Consider the following 6,000-nt stretch of genomic DNA (forward strand, 5'->3'; position numbering starts at 1 on the left):
GACTCTTCGGCATCTGTCTACGTCAGCAGGAGCTTAAAGTGAATGATCTATTCCTCAAATTCACTGAGTCAATCATTTATTCAATTGCCATTCAATAAACCCCTACTGTGTAAACAGCCCTTCCTAAGACAAGGGAATTCAGATCCTTATGCTTGAGACACTTATATACTCTTTAGGGAGATGGGAAATTTTACCTGGACAGGCTCACTGTACACCTCACCCTAGGAAATCCCATCTTACGATACCAGAGCAGTGGTCTTTGGTGACTCTATTCTATTTCCCTCCGTTGGTCTCTCCATCTCTGTCTCTCTGCTTTCTTTCTTACACATACACACACACACACACACACACACACACACACACCAGAAAACAACTTCTTTTTACCTGGCAGCCACCTTGCCCCATGGACCATGGGGAATGAGAGCAAAATGTGAGCAAGTCTGAGGGTGCCAGGCAAACAACCTGATTCTGTGGGAGATCTAAGTCAGGGACAGCTGGTTCTGGAGTCAAACAGTGGTGACCAAACCTTGGGCTTGGTGGTTGGATGCTTTGTAGAGAGCCCATGATAAATGCTCTGTAAATTTTTATTGAATAAATGAATAAGTGAATGAGTGCATGAATGTGGAATCTACCTCTGTCTATACATGGTCCCAAAACATTACTCATCTTCATTTTCATTCTTCTGTGCTGAATTCTTCTAGTCTAGATGGTTCAGGGAAAGGGATTTTAAAAAACAAACAATTCCAGAGATAGTTCTTTCCATCTGCCCTGCGTATACCCTTAGACCTTTTTCTTCAATGAGATTTTACATAGCAGAGAATTCTAGAACCAAGGTCTTGTGGGATTCGTGCTCTTTTAATCTCTCAGCAAAGATAGAAAAATTTATTATTATTAGCACTTAAATTGATAGGTGTCCACAAAAAAACAGTGGTGAGTGCACTTATGTCTAGTTAGTTCCTTTTACTGTGAACCCGGAGCACTTGGGAAAAAATTTATATTCATACCGTCCAAGTAAGGCAAGCTGATGTCAAGAATTACTATCCAATTTAACAGATGGAAAATCTAAGGCTTTCATTCATGGAGCAAGTCAGAAACACAGAGCTCAGGAGAGAAGCCATCTCTCTTTGTCCACACCAGGAGATGAGTCCACTGTCACATGCTCTTGGGATATGCCTCCTGAAGTCAGCGCTCCTGGTCAGTGCTCCTGCAGGAAGTGTATGGAGGGGTTGGGTCCAAAGGCTTTCATATCTTTGTCCATGTCTTTCTAAGTGTCTGGGAGGGGAGGAGGGTGGCTCTCTCTTCAGTGGGGCCTCCACAGTATCATGCCACCACTGTCCAAAGTGTCTTGATCATCCATGATTATCACACAATCTTTGTCCTTGCTGTCATCCTCTGGGGCCACCACATCATACCCCCAGTGAGGGCCATATCTAGGACACTCTTCCTCTCTGGGTGTCCTGGGCAGGCTTAGTGCCAATCATAGTTCAACCACTCACTTTCCTCCTGCCCTTTCTTGGTCATACAGGTGGCTACGTCTTGGTCACTCAGAATCGTCTCACTTCAAAAATTCTGGACTCAGAGGACTCCCTCTCTGACTACAGACTTCCATCACTGCCACCACTTGCCAGAAACTCTTTCTGACCTTGTTCACCTCACTCTCCACTCTAGATGATGTTCAGTCCATTTAATAGTGCTCCTTGAACACATGGAACGCCTTCCCACATCTCCTGATTCTTTGCTGAACATCATCCTGCCTTGGCTCTAATTGTTCCAAAACATATCTGCAACCAGTCATATTTCCTGAGCTTCAAACCCTGATGTCCAACTGCCCACCGGGACACTCAGTTCCACCAGGACATCTCATGAGCACTGAAAACTCAACACATTGAGACTGAATTCATCATTCCCTCTCCAAAATTTTTTTTTGTAGGATTTCTCTATTTATTTGAGAGAGAAAGAAAGAGAGCAAGTGGAGGGGAGCAGAAAGAGAGGGGAGAGAGAGAATCTCAAGTAAACTCTGCTGAGTGTAGAACACGATGCGGGGCTTGAACTCATGACCTTGAGATCATGCATGACCAGAGCAGAAATCAGAAGTCAGTCACTCAATCTACTGAGCCACCCAGGCACCCCCCATACTTGCTCTTCTTCCATGTTCCCTTTCTCACCGTGATGGTACTGCCATCAGGATGCCCAGCCTGGGCATCAACCTTGGTCAGCTTGTCTCTCTCATTCCTACGTCCAATCAGCTGTCCAGGGACATCTCAGTTTGCCCATTTTTGTCCCCCCCACTGTCTTCTGTGGTTTTTCAGGGTCCAGGCCACTGGTCTCCCTCACTGGGATCATGTCAACCTCCCCCCCCGCCCCCCAAGCTCGCCTCATTCTCTAGGCTTTTCCCTTCTAACTCCACATTCAAACTGCGGCAAGAGAGATGCTTCTAAAACATAGATCATTCTCCTGCTCAAACCATGCAGATGCTCCCTGGCGGCCTCAGGATAAAATTCACATGTTGCTGGTCCCCGTCCTCCTCCCGCTCCCTCTGCAGTCCGGCCTCTCCCTGGACTCTGGTCTCACCAAACTACTTCCTGTCCCTTCTGTGCTTTTGGCTTTGCTTCCTGGAAACTCTGTACATGCTGTTCCCTCTGCCTGAAATGTGACCCCCTTCCCCATCTCACCCTCATCCACTCTGGCTTGGCTAACCTCTTACTCTCGGAGTGTCTCAGCCCAAAAGTCACCTTCCCCAGAAAGTCTTTCCTGACTGTCAGGCCTTGGGCAGATTCCCCATCTGAGTTTCCCCAGCACTGTGTCACCCACAACCATCACCGCAGCATTGCCATCTAGCTGACAGCCAACATGTACTAAGCACTTGCTCTGTGTTAGGCTGCTTTTCAAGGTTTTATATGAATGATTATGTTCAATTGTCACTATAACCCTATGAAAAAGATGCTGTTATTATCCCATTTTGCAGATGAGGAAATGGAGTCAAGAGTGGCCACACACATATACTTTGTAAGGGGCAGGAACAGAAATCGAGGCAGTTGGACTCATGATGATGCTATGCTGTAGGGATGCTCAAGTCTGGCTGCACATTCGAATCAGCCTGCAAAAAACACACTTGCTCGTGCCCTGTCCTAAGAGGTTCCTTTGGTGGCATGGGTGGCGGGTTGTTGGGCAGTTGGCAGGAGTCTGTCATGCTGCAAGTCTCCAGGGGTCAGTCTGACGCGCAGAACCGAGATGGCAGCCACCTGTTTTGTTGTCTCGGGTCTGCCATGAGCTCAGCAAGGACAGGGAACATTATCTCTGACTCGCCAGTTCCCTGCACTTCCTAGAATAGCCCTCGGCCCACAGTCAACCCTTCAAGAAGTGAAGTAAATAAATGGCTTTTACTCTGGGCTGTCTGGACTTCTGGGATGCTAGAAAGAGCCAGATAATCTGGCCCACTGGGCCCATAGGTCCACAGCTGCTGTCCTTGGCCCCTCTTGTGACTTGACTCCTTCCCAGGAGTTGTGGAAGTTTTTTCCTGACCTGTGAGCCCTCTCCCTTCCCTGCCACACTCCTGGCAGATGGCCTGGCCCCCGTGCTCCTGACACCACCATCACACTCTCAAGATCTCCTGGCTGGCGTCCCCCCTGCCCCTGTTGCTCCCAAAGGTCTGTGATCTTCACTCTTTGATCCTTTCCCTTCAAGGGGACAGAAGGCAGAAGCCTTGGGCTCCCCTCCCCAGCCTGAGTCCCCGAGATGACATAGTCCCAATTCCCAGCTGGCACCCTCCATCACTTGCTGTCTTGGAAACCTGTGCGCTCTCTCCTTTCTGACTTCCCAGCCATCACCTGACACCGAATGCATCTGCCTTCCAGGCCCCTCGATCATGGTCTGGGCCACCCTGGTGGCCTCCCAGCTGACCCGCTTGTTCTCATCTTTCAGCCTTGCCTCCCTCACCATGTCCACTTTGGTGATTCCATACCCTTCTCCAACGTTCCAGTGAGCAAGGTAGATGGAGTGGAGCATGCGAGCTTTCTCACAGATGAGGCCTCAACTTCACTTTAAAACATCATCTCTTTTCTTCTCGCCTCTCTGCTCCAGTTAGATCTCTTCCCTAAAAATGTCCTGCCATTCTTCTGTCTCTCCCATTTTTTCCCTGTCAAAGCCTCATCCAGCCTCAGAGCTCAGCTCAATGCAGCTCCATGAGCTCCAGGACCAGCCTAGCAATAAAGGGGGGGGGGGGCTCCTCTCTTTGAATTTGTTCTGCAGCATAGCAGTGTGTCCTGCTCTTCCAAGACTTGCCAAAGATTTTCTCACCTTAATGGACTATAAGCCCTTTGAGGGCAGGATCTGGCTTTTATCATGCAAGCACCTTATGCTAGCTTTGCACAGAGAGAAGGGTCCATTCTGCATGGTGGTCCCAGAAGAACACCATATCTCTAAAGCTCCTCTTCATCCCTCACAGAGTCACCCCGCTGTCAGCGGTGCCTGGAAGCTGTCTGTGCAAAGCAGAATTTTGTCCCTATGTCTTCCCGATTCCCAGGCAAGCTGGCTGTGAAAGCATTCATGGATGCTGGGACCTCGCTGCAAGAAGCTGAGGCTACTGCTGCTCATCTCCAGGGCAGGGAATGGGCAGCCTCTCCTCCAGGTGAGGTCACTCTAGGGCCCAGTGGGGTGATTTGGGTCAGGGACCACGGCACTGGCCAATGGCCCCTTTCAGCCTGGGCCTCCTGGACACCCTTACTTTCTTCCAGCACGAGAGCCTGGGTTCCGCTCCTTCCTCCCGAAGGGACTTGAAGAAGAAATCACACAGGGGAAGGCCTCAGCTGTGGGAGGCTGGAGCAGCAAAGCCAATAAACCCAGCTTTATTTGTAATGTGCCTGTGCTTGTTATTTTGTTAGCCTCTACTCTGCTTCTTTGGAGCAATGAAACAAGGAAAAGAAAAGAAAAAAAAGAAAGAGCCCCGCTCTAAGTATGCATGAACTTTATGGCCTCACTCTGCTCTCTGTCCTCCTCCTTCCCACCAGGGTTGCCTGTGAATTCTTCTCCCAGACTTTGTGTTTTCCATCCTAACTTTTATGACATTTCCCTCGATTAATGGCTAACACATTCATTTTCTCCCCTCCACCCTCATTATCAAAGAGCGCTTGAATAACTATTAACTCTCTGGTTAACAGAAACATGTTAATCATCTACAAGCCCTTGGGCAGGAAAATGATTCTTTGTAACCTTCTCCCAAAGGCGGGAGAGCCCTTGTCCCCTGGGAGCTGACCTTCAGACCAACCCCGGTCTAGAGGTTGGCAGAACCCAGACTGCGATGGTGTTACTAGGGCTGTTAGCCAAGGTCACAAGGCCCAGAGTGGGAGTGACGCTGGTGTTCTGCTGTCCAGGCCGTCAGGGTGCTTTCAATCCAGCCACCCTTGCTCCAGGACCCTATAAAGAGACCAGGCTGCACCTCTTTAAAAAAAAAAAAAAACTGTTTTGCAAGCCAGGACTAATCTATTGCACATTCCTTGTTGCTGGGAGACCCAGAGTGGCTGTACAGGCTGTTCCTTCTTGGAGCCATAGTTCAAAAGTGCTCCTGACCCAAACACACACGTGTTGTAACCCTGCCCTCCCTTGTGTGGGGTTGAGACAGCCGCTAGGAAGCACCTCCCCGCCGCAGCTCGGGTCCCCAGGATCCGCCAGCCAGACCCACTGGCTGGGGGTGGGGGTGGGGGTGGGGGTGACCTCCTTCTGAAATTAGGTGGGTGGCGCCCTTCCCGGGCTGGGGTAGGCAGGAACTGGAGGAGAGGAGGAGGAAGAAGGATGTGGGGAGGCCCACCCCCAACCCACGGGCTGAAGCAGCTGAGCCCAGCTTAACATCTGGAGCGTGCCCCGCGTGCCCAAGGGTTAGAGAGCCACCTTGGAGAAAACGCTCCCTTCATTCACAAAGCCGATCTGCTGCAGAGAGGGGAGGCCAGGGGAAAGGAGGGCCATGCTCCAAGTTCTCGCCGGCTTGGCTGCTCTCCCTCTCCTCGG

At 50.2% G+C, this 6,000-nt stretch overlaps 1 long non-coding RNA gene across 2 annotated transcripts in view; it reads left to right on the plus strand.

The window, feature by feature from the left end:
• LOC140631774 (uncharacterized) overlaps positions 1-4,854 on the plus strand; it is a 38,009-nt gene extending 33,155 nt beyond the window's left edge. Inside the window, exons 4-5 of one of the 2 annotated variants that reach the window (XR_012029291.1) lie at positions 4,445-4,627; positions 4,700-4,854. This is a non-coding gene — a long non-coding RNA (uncharacterized lncRNA). The remainder of the gene's footprint in view (positions 1-4,444; positions 4,628-4,699) is intronic. The other variant, XR_012029292.1, reaches the window with a different exon arrangement.
• The last annotated feature ends 1,146 nt before the right edge of the window (positions 4,855-6,000 follow it).

This window comes from Canis lupus, chromosome 4, assembly GCF_048164855.1.
Source record: "Canis lupus baileyi chromosome 4, mCanLup2.hap1, whole genome shotgun sequence".
In the NCBI taxonomy this organism is placed as follows: domain Eukaryota; kingdom Metazoa; phylum Chordata; class Mammalia; order Carnivora; family Canidae; genus Canis; species Canis lupus.